This window comes from Coenobita brevimanus, chromosome 111 (assembly GCF_032717465.1).
Source record: "Coenobita brevimanus isolate Jiangsu-jjx chromosome 111, ASM3271746v2, whole genome shotgun sequence".
NCBI lineage: Eukaryota > Metazoa > Arthropoda > Malacostraca > Decapoda > Coenobitidae > Coenobita > Coenobita brevimanus.
This window is the reverse complement of record NC_137064.1, coordinates 7,743,211-7,761,043: the sequence shown is the minus strand read 5'-3', so window position 1 is coordinate 7,761,043 and position 17,833 is coordinate 7,743,211. Positions and strand designations below refer to the sequence as shown.

At 41.6% G+C, this 17,833-nt stretch overlaps 1 protein-coding gene across 2 annotated transcripts in view; it reads left to right on the top strand.

The window, feature by feature from the left end:
• The window catches only part of ATPsynO (ATP synthase subunit O, mitochondrial), a 64,461-nt gene that overhangs the window by 39,278 nt on the left and 7,350 nt on the right, over window positions 1-17,833 (top strand). The window contains exon 6 of one of the 2 annotated variants that reach the window (XR_013900572.1): window positions 307-558. The exons of the other annotated variant lie outside the window; for it this stretch is intronic. The gene's annotated coding sequence lies outside the window, so the exon portion shown is untranslated. The remainder of the gene's footprint in view (window positions 1-306; window positions 559-17,833) is intronic. 2 annotated transcript variants of the gene reach the window in all.

The following is a 17,833-nucleotide window of genomic DNA, read 5'->3' as shown; positions in this document are numbered from 1 at the left end:
AAACATCCAGGGCATCATCTGGTAAAAAAAAGAAAATACTCTCCATCTTTTTGTAGGGCCATGTGTAAGTTTATGTACAGGAGTAGTAAAAAAAATATATATATATATATATATATATATATCAGATCTCATCTATTTCTCCTCCATAAGGGGAAAAAACTGCACTCTCAAGGCTTCATGTGATTTGTGTGGATATTCTCCATAAATTTTCTAGTTTATTACTGTAATGTGTTTTTTAAATATGTGACCACACCACTGATCTGTATTCTAATATCAGTCTTAACTTGCACACATTATCTCCCTCAGCACCACCCCATCCATGTTATAAATCTTGTCATGACCAAAAGACAATTTGCGTCCAACTGTGGCAGACCACTCATCATCCTGTCCCCCCTACACACTGAGTGAGACCTCACAGCCAGACCTTCCCTGCACAGCCACACACCAAAAAGTTGATAACTCTTTATTCCCCTGCCTACAGTGTTGCCGTACTTCTTTATGAGCAATACTCCTGAACTTCTGTATTTCTTGTTTGTGGTGTAAACAAGACAAACTGAGGCAAGTTGAATACTGTAGTAATTTCACTAAATCTTTTATTCAGTTTACTTTTTTGAGATAGAAATATACTTGTTTTGCAAAACTATGCTGAGAGGGTTATCGTGCTGTTGCTGATACGATTTGTTGTAACAATATATCTCTGATATTTGCATTTTTTCTGATACTGAACCGATACCAATATTTACTGTCGATACTGGGATATCGGATATGGATGGAAGAACGTTAGATTGGCTTTCATTGAAGATTTTGTTCATTGTTTTGCTTGATTGTTTTTGAATGTTGTTACCTTGACACTGTTTGCCTTAATAAAGTCTCAGTGAAAACCATTAAAGTTTCAGAATAATCAATGGTTGAATGGGAAGGGTTAAAAGGAAAAGAAAAAAAGGACTGAAGGCCGAAAACAGCGAGTTGAGTGAGGTATACCGTGTACTAGTGGTGTGTAAGTGTGGTGGCTGTGTGGGTTTATGTGCATAAACAGTGTTCATACAGCTGCAACCTTTAGTTATTATACTGTTTATTTAGTAGTAATTATTAACAGTCAGTCTTCTCACTGTAGTCTAAATAAAGAAGTAATTTATTGCATATAATAAGAAGGCAGTAGATGGGGGTAATATGGGTGCCGTAACTCTGAGACGAGGAGATGAATGACGATTGGCAACTTGTTTTGCAAGCTACTAGTGTTCATGTTCATAAATGGTGTGCAGATTCGAGTGTGACTACAGAACGAATATATAGCTTGGCAGAAGACACTGTGACCATAAAGCATTGCTCACTTCAACCGTAGAACCTTCAGTGCTAAGCTTTTCAGTGTAAATAATATAAACTTGACTGGAGACTGTTTTAAAAGTCTAGAAAAGCATGATATTATTGTGTGTTAATGTGAGCCAGTACTACCAATGCATGTGGTTGGTATACACCAAACTTATTCATTCTTTATCTCATGGGATGCAGTTACAATCATGATATACGCAGTATGAGGAACAATCTTTGACTTATAGTATGTTAAATCCAGTCTCAAGGATTAAAGCAGGTGTATTTTTTCCTGTATGTTAGCTCTAGGATGGTCTGGCCTGAGTTTGCTAATTAAAATATTATGTACTACAAAGTAAAAGTGTTGTTTCATTTTTTGGCTAATGGCCGGCCAGCCAAAGATTTTACTTACGGTACTTTAAATTATAAATACACTTGACCCTCGATTTGGTGGACCCCTATTTCCCGGATTTCGGATTTCCCGGACACGGGCTGAGGCAGGACAATATTATCAAATGCCAGACAAATGCCTATACAGGCTTGGGATTCTCAACAAGTTTGGCCATTATTCTCTCATATAAAACTATAAGCAGTCTGCTGCACAACACAGTATAATTTTAGCAAGCTTTTAACTTGATAAAGGCCATTTGTAACACACACAAGAAACTATTTTCATACATGAAATGCAGCTTCACGCCACCAGCTCCTAACTCGTGGCAATATCCCATGTGCCTCTTACCTTTCTCAAATGCCACTATAAATAGTTTATTGCATAACACGGTAAAGTTTAAGGAAGGCGTGGACACAATAATATTCATTGGTAATAAAAAAAAGAAAAAATTCTTATGGACAACGTCAGTGGGATCCATTCCTACTCAGTTCACCCAACTCAGTGTGACTAAATACCGAATCAGCACTTTTCACTGGAAAATATTTTAATTTTGTTCGCCACAGTGGCTCATACACTCCTAATGATCTGAAATCTACTTAAAAAACTTTATTTAATATAACTTAATTTAAAAATGAGGTTTTAGAGCTAAAATGCACGAATGTTAGCAGATATTTCCCCTTCAGATCGTCAGTGTTTATATCTTGGTCAGCTGATGAGTGGTTGGCCAATGGTAGCAAATATTTCCCCTTCAGATTGTCAGCACACCGTGACAGACTTTTATTTTGCATAAATATTTATTTTGAGCACAAAAAAAATGTATCTGCATTGTAAATCGATATTTATTGAAATAAAAAATCTGTCAAGGTGAGTTGTTAGGCTAGAGGCAGAACACTTCTGCTAACTTTAAGAAATTTTCACTCTGAACCCTGATTTTCTATTAATAACGTAATTAAATTACTGTAAGCACAAATTTTTTACTGAATTTCAAGTAATTAGGTTTTCAAACCTATATGGTGATAAAGATTAAAATATTTTCCAATTAAAATTTCCGATTCGGTCCAAGATTGTGTGTTTGTATCTCAGTCAGCTGATTAATGGTTGGCTAACCTTGTGGTGTTCCATTCCTTGCTCATTTTCCTCTTTTTCCTTAGCTTTCTGATCTTCTTCTATCATACCTTCCACATTCTCGTCAACAACTGTCTAAACAACCATTCTAAGCAACATTCACCTTAAACACCTAGGACCACAAGGCATACAAGCACTCACCAACATATCAAACTACAGCTACTCACACAACATAATACCCAACATCTGGAAGCATGGCAATATCATCACTATCCCTAAACCCAACAAAGAGCCCATGTTACCCTCCTCACATCGCCCCATCACACTCCTCTGCACCCCCTCTAAAGTCACCGAATGACTGGTACTACAACTAGTCACACCACATTCCCCTAGCCCAGTCACAACATGGCTTTAGGCCACTACACTCCACAAACACCCTCCTTACAGACCTTACACAGAGAGTTTTCGATGGCATAAATTCAGCTAGGCCACCACACAGAACGCTCCTAATCACACTAGACAGTAGCAAAGCTTTTGATGCCATCCCCTGCCACAACCTCACAAACAAAATACTCAACACAAACATGCACAATAACACAAAAAGATGGCTGGCAAACTACTTAGCAGATAGATGTGCACGTGTAACATTTGCCGGTAAGTCTTCTAACATCAGAAACTTCACAAACGGTGTCCCCCAAGGATCTGTTTTGTCTCCTACACTCTTTAACCTATAAATGCATGATGTACCCACACACCACAGATACACATAGCCTCTTATGCAGATGATATAACACTTACATGTACGCACCAAAACGCAAACACAGCTGCACACACCATTCAACCTTACCTCAACACACTACATGAATGGTTCACCACAAACAGGCTCAAAATAGCCCCAGCCAAATCTACAGTGACCCTTCTCACAAACTGGACGCAGAACACAGTCGAATCCCACACCTCACCATAATCAACACTCCCTTACCACACACACACACACCCAAAATCCTTGGTGTAACATACAGTACATCAATGTCATTTAAATGACACATCACAAACATTAAAAATAAAATAACACCAAGACTCAATGCTTTGAGGTCACTTACCCATACAGCATTTGGACACAACAAAGAAACCACCACCACAGTATACGAACAATACATATGTTCAGTGATGAATTATGCAAGCCCTGCCTGGGCTTCTAACCTCACCAAAACACACTACAACACTCTACAGACCATACAGAACAAGGCCCTAAAAATAATCACAGGCTGCACAGCTACTACACCCACAGACCACCTACATCAAGAAACCAAAGTCCTCAAAGTCAAGGATCACTTAGACATGAGAGGCACCCAGTTTCTTGCTGCAGCCTCCACAAACCCACAACATCCACTACAGTACATGGCAGCACATCCACCCACACCAAGGAACATCAAAACAACACCCAGCACACGATATCATATTCAAATACTGTCATCTCTCCCCCCTCGCCCACCTCAGACCAGCTTCCAGAAGCACATCCACACTCAGATCACCTGCCGCTCCATTCAGTCACTTAAAGACAACACACAGCTGCATGCACGGCCTCCTGACATCCACCCTTCTGAATCCTATCTTCCTCGTGAGGACAGGGTCCACCTGGCCAGGCTGAGATGTGGGCACCATCCAGCCCTCTTAAGCTACCAGAAGAGGCTGGATGCCTCCGTCGCTGATGCCTGTCCAGGATGCAACACAGCACACCATACTATTAAGCACATTATGGAAGACTGCATTGCACACAATCACCTATGCCAACAACACAACATACACTCTTTGAGAGCTCTGTGGGAAAGCCCGGTCTCAGCCATGGCCTTCCTAAGGGACTCGGGGCTGTTTGGCCAGACTGCTTAGGGAACAACTACTACTACTACTACAACCATTCTTAGGGTTGTAGCTAGCAAAATACTGCTATTGTGTCAGTTATTATTATTGTTATTGCATCAGTGTTATTATTTTATGTACTGTGTATGTTAGTTATGTTGGTATAGGTAGCCTACATTCCAGAATTCTCTAGATTATCGGAATAATTGCCGGACAATATTGAAGTATTCGGACAAAGTATGGTAATAGTCCAGGGAATGGTATGTGGGGCTGGACTTTTGCCATTCCTGGCCTTTTGCCATTCCCGGACTGGTCTACCCCCCTTTTAGTCTGGCAAATTGAGGGTCGAGTGTACTCCTTTTTATAATTTGAGTAATGGCCAGAAGTTTACATACATTGTGTCTCGTTTATCGTTAAGTACCAAGAATTGGCCTAGGTTTAGAAGCTAAAATGTTAAGTATTTGCTATTTTTCTAATGACTGAGTTTCATTTTTGATTTTGATTTTGAAGGCTCCAACGTGCTTGCATGCGTCGGCCTTGGTCACCTAATGGCAGCTCTCCATGGTGCTTGATCTCTTGCAGCTTCCCTATTTAGTCCCTTAACCCTGAGGTTACATTCAATGACCTCATCCCTTGTCTTTTTCGATTTACCTCTCACTACCCTACCCCCAACATTAACACCTCTCACATTCTGCACCCAGTTATCATCCCCTATCCTCTCCACATGGCCAAACCATCTCAGTCTACCTCTCCTCATCCATGCATCCATTCATCATCCAATCTTATGTTGTCCCATGAGGAGCTTAAAAGCCTGGGGCTAGGCAAATTGGTCCTAACATTTAAGATGAGAGTGACCAGCCCCACTTATCCCTTGGTGGCATTATGTGAGCAATAAACCCCAACCACCCCTTAGATATAAACCTACACAGGCTCAATCCGATTGGAGCATCTCAATTACCCACTAAACCACGAGTTGCCATAATTTGGTTATATGGTTACCACCCAGCATAGTATAGTGGGACCCCTCAACTAGCGTTTCTTTAGCTAGCGACTTCAGAACTATCGATAGGATGGAAACAATACAAGTCCCCATAACTAGCGCTAACTCCCAAACTAGTGATTCAGCAGCTTGAATTTTGGTCAAGATTAGTCAAAGTAGCCAATGTTGCTCCTGAGGTATTTTGACTGGTATTGACTTGATATTGACTTTACCATATTATAAACACACACCTGTGTCAGCTTCCCTGATGAAATATAGGTTCCAGTAATGAATTAAATAGTTCAGTGCACACAAACATAATCTAAATCATGTGGATGTCAGAGTAAACACAGCAAGATACGAAGTGAAACGTGACCACACTGTCAGCCGATTTCCTGTTTTGGCTACACACCATATCTGATATTATTTTTATAATAATGCATTGCTTTCCTGGTCCACTGAGCACAAGCTTCATTCTAACCACAATGATTTAATATTTTGGTCTAAATATCGCTCATGTTTTAGTTCAAGCATCGTACCATTTAAAACAGTCAGCAGAATGTGAGGTATGACCTCGTCTTTGAAAAATGATCATCATTGCAGCTTTAGTTCACACTTACATTGGTGAAGAAGTAAGTGCTACAGTCTAGGGTCATTGGGGAAAACAAACATTTATATATTTTTCATCAATACTCAGGAGAGTGGTGGCTGATCAGGGAGCTGTAGACAGAGGCGTTAATGAACAGTACAGAGCCCTCAAGAACAATTTCTTGAGAGTTACTGATGTAACATGCGGTTGGACAAGAGGACCACCAAGACATAAAGTAACTTGGTGGTGGGATGAGGGTGTAGAAGCTGCAGTTAAGGAGAAAAGAAGGCTTTTCCGGGAATGGAAGAAGTGTGGTAGCAAAGAGGAATATTTGGCTGCCAAGCGTAGGGCTAGAAGAGAGGTATACAGGGCAAAGTCTGAGTCACAGAGACTATTACTTGATAACCTAAATCATGGGGAAAGGAAAAATATGATATTTAGGGTGGCAGGTCAAGTGAAGAGGGATAATCGGGATATTATAGGTGAGCAGTGTGTGAAGAATGATGAAGGAAGGGTAGTGGTGAACAGTGAGGATATTAAAGATGCATGGAGAGAGCATTATAACCGGTTGTTGAATGAGGAGTTTGACTGGGACAGGGAAGGTTTGGAGCCAGCAGATCCAGTGTCTGGCCCTTGTCCTTTGATTGATACTGCTACTGTGAGTGAGGCAATAAGCAGGATGAGGGTGGGGAAGGCAGCAGGTGTGTCTGGGTTGACTGCCGAAATGCTGAAGGCCTCAGGCGATATAGGGGTGAGTTTAGTCACTGACCTGATAAATAGGATTATTTATGAGTGTGTTGTCCCAGGTGATTGGCTGAACAGTGTAATTGTAAATGTGTATAAAGGGAAAGGTGATGCCCTGGAAAGAGGAAATTATAAAGGTATAAAGCTTTTAGATCAGTTAATGAAGGTAATGGAGAGAGTTTTAGAAGGTATGATTAGAGAAAGAGTGGATATTGATGAGGTGCAGTTTGGGTTTATGCCAGGTAGGGGGACCACTGATGCTATATTCATTGTTCAACAGCTTCAGGAAAAATATATTGGTAGGAGAAGGGATCTTTATTTTGTTTTTGTTGATTTGGAAAAGGCCTTTGACAGAGTCCCTAGAGAGGTGGTGAAGTGGGCAATGAGAAAGCTTGGCTTGGAGGAGTGGCTTGTTAGGGTGGTTATGGCTATGTATGTGGGTGCTCACACCCAGGTAAGAGTGAATGGAGATTTGAGTGATGAGTTTTCCATGAATGTTGGTGTGCATCAGGGGTCAGTCTTGAGTCCCATGTTGTTTATCATGGTACTTGAAGCCCTTTCACGTGACTTTAGAAATGGACTCCCGTGGGAGTTGTTGTATGCTGATGATTTGGTGTTGATTGCAGAGAACGAAAGGGAGGCGGAGGAAAGGTTTAGGAAGTGGAGAGATGGTATGGGGCACAAGGGTTTAAGGGTAAATGCAGATAAGACAAAAGTGATGATATCTAGGGTTGGTGGCGGTACTGTCAAAGACGAGGGAGAGTGGCCATGTGCAGTTTGCCACATGGGCGTGGGAAGTAATTCCAGCTTGTGCAGTGTGTGTGTGATAAATGGGTGCATAAGAGATGTAGTGGTATCAGAGGTAGACTGCGAGATAATGCTGATTTTATGTGTACGGCGTGTTGGGGTGAGCAGGTGGAAATTGTCAGACGTGATAGGATTGAACTTGCTGGTGAATCTCTTGAGTGTATGGAAGAGTTTTGTTATTTGGGAGACATGTTGTGTGCTGGAGGTGGGGCTGGAGCTAGCTCTGTGGCTAGGGTGAGAAGTGGTTGGAAGAAGTTCAGGGAGCTCTTGCCTTTCCTGACATTGAGAGGACTCTCCCTACGTGCTAAGGGGTCTTTGTATGCAGCATGTGTTAGGAGTGTAATGCTGTATGGTAGTGAGACCCAGGCAGTGAAGGAGGAAGATATTCGCCAGCTCAGATGTACAGCAATGACAATGATTAGGTGGATGTGCAGTGCGTCCCTGCATCCAAGGCCTGGAGGGGCTGGGTTTACGATGGAAGAGTTGAGAGGTAGGATGGGACTGGAATGTTTTGGTGTTATGATGAGGAGAGGTAGATTGAGATGGTTTGGACATGTGGAGAGAATGGGGGATGATAATTGGGTGAGGAAGGTGAGAAGTGTTAATATTGGGGGTGGGGTTATGAGGGGTAGACCGAGAAAGACATGGGACGAGGTCATTAAGTGTGACCTCAGGGTTAAGGGACTAAACAGGGAGGCTGCAATGGATTGTGCAGCATGGAGAGCCGCCATTAGGTGACCAAGGCCGACACATGGAAGCATGTTGGAGCCTTTAAAAATGAAAACGAAAACGAAACTCAGCCTATTCCGATAAGATTCCGATTACTGAGTAATTTTTTCTATACCGATACCAATTTTAATTGGCTTTTGCTTACCAATTTACAGCACTTGAGGGTTATAGAGTAGATAATTTCATTCCCTATACTGTATATTGGTCAGAATTAGAAAATGGTTGTTATAGCACATTTAGGAATGATTTTATGAAAGAAAATGTTACCAGGCCATAAGAGCTGCTTCATGCAGCAAAAAAAATGTTTATAAGCTATTTATTTTAGATAGAGAGATAGATATTTTGCCGCATAAGTTTTTGCTTCTATTGTAGCTCCATACGGTCCTTGTTTTTCCTCAGTACTCCAGAATATTTGCATTTCCTGTTGCAAGTGTAAACAAGACTAGCAGAGACAAAATGAATATTTCACTAAATCTAATCTTCATTTCACTTTTTGAGGTAGAAATATACATTGAAATTTACAGTACACCGTTGATATAAGGAACTAATTGGTACCTGACCTTTGATGTTAAAGCTGAACACCATGCTGTTTGGTAATTTCCCATGCGTCATGGCTTTTACTGAACAAAGATTGTTAAATATAGAGTGTCGTTTGGCCATACAGTCGTAAACAGTAACATACAGCTAGGTCTAAGTAGTCTTTTTCCCAATAAATGTTCCATTTATGGCTCCTCTTACGATGCTGGTCACCTAGAGACTGATGCGGCGTTTTGTGGGATGTGGAGGTGAGAGAGAGAGAGAGAGAGTGTGTGTGTGTGTGTGTGTGTGTGTGTGTGTGTGTGTGTGTGTGTGTGTGTGTGTGTGTGTGTGTGTGTTTGCACCTAGTTGTGCTATACAGGAAATGAGCTACGCTCGTGGGGTCCTGTCTCTTTCAATAAGTCAGTTTTGCTTTGAACTCGTGCAAGTTTTTAGATTGGACTATCTCTGTCCAGGCTATTCCACAGGTCTATGCATCTATATGGAAAACTATATTTCTTGATATCCTTCAAGCAACTTTGCTTCATTCCGTGTCCTCTTGTTACTCTCCTATCCCATACATACAGATCTTTTCCACCAACTTTATCAACTGCCATCATAGTCTTGAACACCGCAATCATATCGCTCCTTCCTCTCCTTTCTTCTTGGGAAGGCAGATCCAGCTTTTCCAGCGTCTCTCCATACGACATCTGCCAGGCCGGGGATCATCTTGGTTGCTGTTCTTTGTACTCTCTCAATCTTGTTTATATCTTTCTTTTTGTGTGGGGACCACACTACTGCTGCATATTCCAACCTGGGGTGGATCACGGCCACTATCAACATTTTCATCATCTCCTCATCCATGTAATGGAATGCCACTCTTACATTTGTCAAGAGATTGCACAACTCTCTATCTTGTTAATGTGTTTTTCCAGTGACAAACTATCCTGGACCAGCACTCCCACATCTTTCTCATCAAATAATTCAATGATGGCCTCTTTGTACTTTTACCCATTTCCAATATTTTACATTTTTTAGCGTTGAATTTCATTTCCCACATCCAGCTCCAATTATGAATCCAATCCAGGTCTTCCTGTAGCATTTTACAGTCTTCCTCGACTTCTACTCTCCTCAGGATCTTTCCATCATGAGCAAACAGACTTGCATAACTGTTCATTCCATCTACCATATCGTTTACGCAAATCAGGAACATTACTGGCGCTAACACCGAGCCCTGTGGGACTCTGCTTGTTACTTCCCTCCATCCAGACATCTTGTCCTTTATTACTGCCCTCATTTGTCTGTCTCTCAAGAAGTCTCTTATCCATTCCAGGAAGTTTCCCTTCAGTCCTCCTGTGTGCCCCAATTTCCACATTAGTTGCTTGTGGGGTACCTTGTCAAAGGCTTTCTCCAAATCTAAATACCCACAATCCACCCAGCTGTCTCTGTCCTGTAGCACATCAATTGCTCTTGAGTAAAAGCTCAACAAGTTGGAAACACACGACCTTCTACAGTCAAGTCGCCTATGGCACGGTTTTCCATGACATGGCAAGGTGCCAGACCCAGAAAAAAACGAACCACGCCCATAAACTACCTATGATGCAGGCGCAGCAATGTTTGAAACGCGCGGCCAAATTCACCTGGCGGCGCTGTCCCCTGTTTGTAAACAAAGAAGATGGGAACCACTTCAGCTCCATACTGCAAGTGCTCCAGCTGTGGACTTTTTTCTCTCTAATGAGGAGGTTAAACTTCACCAAATTCATTGTGTTAAGTAATGAAACATTAAAGATTCTTTGGGTATTGTGACTAGTTTATAGGTTTGTACGTAAAACTGCTATGAACGGGTTAGTGACGAAGCCCCTATCTCTGAGCTAAGACGAAGTATAATGCCTCCCATCATCATCATCACATATATAAGAATGATTATTAATGTATTAAATGTGAGTTTTGGTGACACTTGAGCATGCAGACTTTATCAAATAAACTTCTTCAATCAGTTCTTGACCAGGGAGCCTCCGCCATCTTTAATGTTTTGGTCAGTCAGCTGATCTGTATCTACTTGGCCAAGATTTTTTTCACTTAATCTGCAGCATGTGGTATTGCCCAAGTAGACACAAGGCCGATCACCCTCCCATTATTGTTACGTGTAATACATGCATTGACTGGTTAGTTGATTGTGTGCATATGTAAAGTGGGGAAAAATATGGAAAAGTGGGTTGAAAAAGGGGACTTTGGGTGAACGTCAAGAACCAAATTCCATTTTTCCCATAGGTTCAGTTATATGTTTGCCACGGTTTTCTGTGGCGTGGGCTTGGTCCAGAACCAATTAGCCACGCCGTAGGTGACTTGACTGTAATTCTGAATCCAAACTGACTTTGACCCAAAATGTTCATCTCCAGATATTTTATCCATCTGTCTTTCAGAATTCTCTTGCACAATTTTGGATGTGGAAGATGTGCAGATTGGCCTGGGAGGAAGGTAGAGTCTTGAAGGATTGGAAGTCAGGTATAATTATTCCTTTGTACAAAGGGAAAGAGGAAAAAGAAGAGTGTGGTAATCATAGGGACATTTGTCTTCTTAGTGTAATAGGAAAAGTATATGGTAGGATACTTATTGACAGAGTTAAGGAAATAACAGGAATTAGTTGAAGAACGGAGGCTTTAGGAAGGGAAGAGGTTGTGTAGATCAGATATTTATTGTTAGATCTTTAGTGGAAAAGTTTCTAGAGAAGGGAAAGAAGTTGTATATGGCATTCATGGATTTAGAGAAAGCATATGACAGGGTGGATAGACAAGGATTGTGGAAAGTATTAATAATATATGGAGTAGATGGGAAGTTGTTGAATGCTGTGAAGAGTTTGTATGTGGGTACTAAGGCTGCAGTGCTTGTGGATAGTGAACTGAGTGAATTTTTCTCATTGAAGGTTGGGTTGAAACAGGGATGTGTCATGTCTCCATGGTGTTCAGCCTGTAAAAGGATGGGGTTATAAAAGAGATAAAATGTAGGGCAGTGGATGTTGGAGTGGCGCTAATGAGAGAGGGCAGTGTTTGGAATATCTCTCTGCTGTTGTTTGCAGATGATACCATGTTGTTAAGACAAAGGGGAGCTGCAAGGCTTGGTGCATGAGTTTGGGAGAGTGTGTAAGAAATAGAATCTAAAGGTGAATGTAGGGAAGAGTAAAGTGATGGTCTTTGAGAGAAGCAAAGCAAGTGATGTCCATTGAGGTTGGATGATGAGGAAATGGAAAATGTGAGTACGTAGTAGTAGTAGTAGTTGTTCCCAAGGCAGTCTGGCTGAACAGCCCCGAGTCCCTTAGGAAGGCCATGGCCGAGACCGGGCTTTCCCACAGAGCTCTCAAAGAGTGTATGTTGTGTTGTTGGCGTAGGTGATTTTGTGCAATGCAGTTTTCAATAATGTGCTTAATAGTATGGGGTGCTATGTTGCATCCTGGACAGGCATCAGCGACGGAGTCATCTATCCTCTTCTGGTAGCTTAAGTGGGCTGGATGGTGCCCACATCTCAGCCTGGCCAGGTGGACCCTGTCTTAACGAGGGAGATAGGATTCAGAAAGGTGGATGTCAGGAGGCCGTGCATGCAGCTGTGTATTGTCTTTAAGTGACTGAATGGAGTGGCGAGTGATCTGAGTGTGGATATGCTTCTGGAAGCTTGTCTAAGGTGGGTGAGGGGGGAGAGATGACAGTATTTGTGTATGGTATCGTGTGCTGGGTATTGTTTTGATGCTCCTTGGTGTGGGTGGATGTGCTGCCATGTGATATAGTGGATATTGTGGGTTTGTGGAGGCTGCAGCAAGAAACTGGGTGCCTCGCATGTCTAGGTGATCCTTGACTTTGAGGACTTTGGTTTCTTGATGTAGGTGGTCTATGGGTGTGGTAGCTGTGTAGCCTGTGTTTATTTTTAGGGCCTTGTTCTGTATGGTGTGTAGAGTGTTGTAGTGTGTTTTGGTGAGGCTAGAAGCCCAGGCAGGGCTTGCATAATTCATCGCTGAACTTACGTATTGTTTGTATACTGTGGTAGTGGTTTCTTTGTTGTGTCCGAATGTTGTATGGGCAAGTGACCTTAAAGCATTGTGTCTTGGTTTTATTTTATATTTAATGTTTGTGATGTGTTGTTTAAATGACATTGATGTATTGTATGTTATACCAAGGATTTTGTGTGTGTGTGTGTGTGGTAGGGGAGTGTTGATTATGGTGAGGTGTGGGATGTGACTGTGTTCTGCTGTCCAGTTTGTGAGAAGGGTCACTGTAGATTTGGCTGGGGTTAATTTGAGCCTGTTTGTGGTGAACCATTCGTGTAGTGTGTTGAGGTAAGGTTGAATGATGTGTGCAGCTGTGTTTGCATTTTGATGCGTAAATGTGTTATATCGTCTGCATAGGAGGCCCTATGTAGCCTATCTGTGGTGTGTGGGATGTAGGTACGTTGTGCATGTATAGAGTGTAGGGGACAAAACAGATCCTTGGAGGACACCGTTTGTGAAGTTTCTGATGGTAGAAGACTGACTGGCAAATGTTACGTGTGTACATCTGCCTGCTAAGAAGTTTGCCAGCCATCTTTTTGTGTTATTATGCATGTTTGTGTTGAGTATTTTGTTTGTGAGGTTGTGGCCGAGGATGGCATCAAAAGCTTTGCTAATGTCTAGTGTGATTAGTAGTGTTCTGTGTGGTGGCCTAGCTGAATTTATGCCATCGAAAACTCACTGTGTAAGGTCTGTAAGAAAGGTGTTTGTGGAGTGTAGTGGCCTAAAGCCATGTTGTGACTGGGCTAGGGGAATGTGAGGTGTGACTAGTTGTAGTACCAGTCATTCAGTGACTTTAGAGGGGATGCAGAGGAGTGTGATGGGGCGGTGTGAGGAGGGTAACGTGGGGTCTTTGTTGGGTTTAGGGATAGTGATGATAATGCCATGCTTCCAGATGTTGGGTGTTATGTTGTGTGAGTAGCTGTAGTTTGATATGTTGGTGAGTGCTTGTATGCCTTGTGGTCCAAGGTGTTTAAGGTGAATGTTGCTTATGTTGTCTGGTCCACAGGCAGATGAGTGCTTGAAGTTGGTAATGATGTGCTTCATCTGGTTGTAAGTGAAAGGTGCGTAGTCTGGGTCTGTGGGGAACTGTCTCTTCTGTCGGATGATACGTCGGTCTTCGGGATGGGGGTTTAGATGGCTGACTTGTGAAAAGTGATTGATGAGAGTGTTTGCTTGTTGCCTGTTTGAGGGTATGGTGTCTGTTGTTGTGATGGCAGCATGTGATTGTGTAGTGTTGCTGTTGGAAAGTGTGATGCTGTTTAGTGTTTTGTAGAGTTTGCTGATGTTTGTTTTGTGGTCAAGTGTTTGGAGGTAATTTTTCCAGTTTAGTGTTTGCTGTTCTGATTTTATTGTTTATTTGAGTGTTGAGTTCTTGTATTTGTTGTGTGGTGTCCTGTGTATGGGGTGTTGGGGAGTGTTGCAGTGTGTCCTGTTGACTGATGAGGCCTTGAATTTCTGGTGTGAAGTTGGGGTTGTGTGTCTTTCTGTTGCCTCTAGGGATGTGTCTTTTGTCTGCGTTTTGTATAATTGTATTGAAAGTGTGCACAGTGGTGTTGATGGTTGTGATGGGTGTACTGTTTAGTGTTTTGAAATGTTGTTCTGTTTCAGTTACAAAGGCCTCCCAGTTGGCTCTCTTATAATTAGTGTATGTGTGTTTGTGGCCAGCTGGGGTGATTCTGGTTTTGGTAGTGATGATGATTGGGAGGTGATCAGAACCTAAGGTTTTGACCACTCTTCATGAAGTAGTGGGGGTGAGGTTTGGGGAGCAGATGATGATGTTTGGAGATGATGGGAGGAAGAGGGCTTTGTGTGGGATATGGGTATGTTGGTCTGGATTGTTCAGTATGAAAAGATGATCTGTCTGGGATTGTAGTACCAGCCCTCTGTCTGTGTCAGGGTTGTTGACATGTGAGTATGTTTAAGTACTTGGGTAGTGTGATGAGTACGGATGAAAGTTTGGAGGGAGAAGTGCTTGAAAGGGTACAACAAGGAAGAAAGGTTGCTTGTCCTTTGAAAGCAGTGATAAGAATCAGGGAAGTGAGCATGGAAGTGAAAAAGTTACTACATGACAGTATTGTGATACCAACTCTAATGTATGGAAGGGAAGCATTTACATTGTTGGAGGGACACGTCAAGAGTGAGAGCAGTGGAATTGAGTTATTTGAGAGGAGCCTGTGGAGTCTCATGGAGAGACAGACTGACAAATGAGAATGTGAAGGAGCATTGTGGTGTGGATGTGGATATGATAGGAAGCATTAGGAGAAACACATTGAGGTGGTGTGACCATGTGGAGAGGATGGAGAGTGAGAGACTGATGAGGAGAGTGTGTGAGTGAGGTGGAGGGAGGAAGAGGGAGGGGGAGGCCAATAATGAGATGGAGGGATGGAGTAGAGAGGTATATGATAGAGCTAGGTGTGAATTGGGAGCAGGGCAGTGAAATGGCGGGGGACAGCGCGACGTAGAGGCGATTTGTATGAGGCCCCCCACATGGGATTAAGGCGTGCAACAACAGAGAGATAGCATTTTGCGACTACGCTGGTCAGGGACACTTGCCTAAATTCAGGGGTTCTTCCTTTGTTTCTTTCCTTAAAAATTGGTACCACATTGGCCCTCTTCCATTCCTGAGGCACTTTCACTTCTTCCAGAGAACACACAATTAAACAGTGAATCTTAGCTGCTACTTGTTTTCTACGTTCTATCAGTACCCAGGTAGAGAGTCCATCTGGTGTTAGGGCTTTCCTTGTATCTTAAAGTTTCCAGTAATTTATACACTTCCTACACATCCAGTTTTATATCTTTTATCACTATATTTCCAGTCACTCCCTCCCCCTCCACAAAATCCCTTTCTTTAGTGAAAACTGAATGGAAACATTTGTTCAGTATTTCAGCTTGCACTGCCGCATCTTTATAGACCTCTCCTTCTACATTCGGTTTGTTGATTCCTTCCTTTTGTTTCAATTTGCCATTAACAAATCTATAAAACAATTTGAGTTCTTCCTTACATTTATCAGTTATACCTCTTTCAAAGTTCCTTTCTTCCTGTCTACGTATTCTTGTATATTCATTTCTAGTTCTTTTCTATTATTACCTCTCATTCTGCAGTAGTTCCATGCCATGTCTCCCTCTTTTTTTTGGTATCATACACCTTCGGTTAAACCAATCCTCCTTCCTGTTTTCTTTCCCACTTTCTCTTGAAACATGTTTTTCCACTCCCAAATTATAGAGTTCTAGAAAGATATTCCATTTCCTCTACCTCACTTGTTTCTCGGAATTTTCTCCAATCCACATTTTCTTTCCTTAAAAATTGGTACCACATTGGCCCTCTTCCATTCCTGAGGCACTTTCACTTCTTCCAGAGAACACACAATTAAACAGTGAATCTTAGCTGCTACTTGTTTTCTACGTTCTATCAGTACCCAGGTAGAGAGTCCATCTGGTGTTAGGGCTTTCCTTGTATCTTAGAGAGTTTCCAGTAATTTATACACTTCCTACACATCCAGTTTTATATCTTTTATCACTATATTTCCAGTCACTCCCTCCCCCTCCACAAAATCCCTTTCTTTAGTGAAAACTGAATGGAAACATTTGTTCAGTATTTCAGCTTGCACTGCCGCATCTTTATAGACCTCTCCTTCTACATTCGGTTTGTTGATTCCTTCCTTTTGTTTCAATTTGCCATTAACAAATCTATAAAACAATTTGAGTTCTTCCTTACATTTATCAGTTATACCTCTTTCAAAGTTCCTTTCTTCCTGTCTACGTATTCTTGTATATTCATTTCTAGTTCTTTTCTATTATTACCTCTCATTCTGCAGTAGTTCCATGCCATGTCTCCCTCTTTTTTTTGGTATCATACACCTTCGGTTAAACCAATCCTCCTTCCTGTTTTCTTTCCCACTTTCTCTTGAAACATGTTTTTCCACTCCCAAATTATAGAGTTCTAGAAAGATATTCCATTTCCTCTACCTCACTTGTTTCTCGGAATTTTCTCCAATCCACATTTTCTTTCCTTAAAAATTGGTACCACATTGGCCCTCTTCCATTCCTGAGGCACTTTCACTTCTTCCAGAGAACACACAATTAAACAGTGAATCTTAGCTGCTACTTGTTTTCTACGTTCTATCAGTACCCAGGTAGAGAGTCCATCTGGTGTTAGGGCTTTCCTTGTATCTTAGAGTTTCCAGTAATTTATACACTTCCTACACATCCAGTTTTATATCTTTTATCACTATATTTCCAGTCACTCCCTCCCCCTCCACAAAATCCCTTTCTTTAGTGAAAACTGAATGGAAACATTTGTTCAGTATTTCAGCTTGCACTGCCGCATCTTTATAGACCTCTCCTTCTACATTCGGTTTGTTGATTCCTTCCTTTTGTTTCAATTTGCCATTAACAAATCTATAAAACAATTTGGGTTCTTCCTTACATTTATCAGTTATACCTCTTTCAAAGTTCCTTTCTTCCTGTCTACGTGTTCTTGTATATTCATTTCTAGTTCTTTTCTATTATTACCTCTCATTCTGCAGTAGTTCCATGCCATGTCTCCCTCTTTTTTTTTTGGTATCATACACCTTCGGTTAAACCAATCCTCCTTCCTGTTTTCTTTCCCACTTTCTCTTGAAACATGTTTTTCCACTCCCAAATTATAGAGTTCTAGAAAGATATTCCATTTCCTCTTTACCTCACTTGTTTCTCGGAATTTTCTCCAATCCACATTTTCAAAAAATTTCCTCAATCCTGTAAAGTTCGCTTTCCCAAAGTTGTATCTTCCCTGCCTATAAAGCTCATCTCTTTGCACCACATTCCCTA